This window comes from Engraulis encrasicolus, chromosome 22 (assembly GCF_034702125.1).
Source record: "Engraulis encrasicolus isolate BLACKSEA-1 chromosome 22, IST_EnEncr_1.0, whole genome shotgun sequence".
Taxonomy (NCBI): Eukaryota; Metazoa; Chordata; class Actinopteri; order Clupeiformes; family Engraulidae; genus Engraulis; species Engraulis encrasicolus.
In genome coordinates this window covers 34,803,572-34,804,341 of record NC_085878.1, presented here as the reverse complement: position 1 = coordinate 34,804,341, position 770 = coordinate 34,803,572, and positions in this window count along the sequence as shown.

The following is a 770-nucleotide window of genomic DNA, read 5'->3' as shown; positions in this document are numbered from 1 at the left end:
TGCAATGCAATTTTCCATTGGCAACTACCCAAGTTACTAACTGGCTAACAACTACGCTTTCGAGAAACACACCCCAGAGTTGTATAAAGTAAAAGTAAAAGTACTCATAAAGACGTAATAACAACACTAGTAGCATGATATTACAAAGTTGAAACCATGTAATAAGATACGACCAGTGTTAATGTAATTACATTTCTAAGAGTACTTATAATTCTACTTTTTAGAACTCTGTCCATACCCATCAGTTGCACTGTATAAAATTGCAAGGCAGTTCAACATAAAAATGTTAGTTGCCCTGCTGCCTTAATTTTGTAAGTTCTCTCAACTCGAGGCTTAACTCAACTTGAGGCTTTCTCAAGTTGATTTAACTGACAAACTTAAGCCAGCAGTGCAACTTACTTTTTATGTTTAACTGGCTGGAATGTGTTACAGTGTGTATCAATCTTGGATTTAGAAAGTAAAAGCCCTATCACAAGCTTAATTCAATCAGTTCTGATGATCAGCTGCTAATAAAGAGCACTCAAGACAGTGTAGATGAATTAGTCTGTGAAGTTACCAGAGTTGGAGTGAAACTGTGGCAGAGTCTTTACTTTTGAATTGTGTTCTTGAGACCTCTGGTACCCAAACCCCATACCCTCTACATTCTATACCAGCTGTTGTACCACTCATTAGATGTATTCTTTTACAGTAAAAAGCTAAATAAAATAAAAACACAGTGTTAATTCAAAACTATTCTGAGATTATACAGTACGTCTGCAATCGATTTAGTG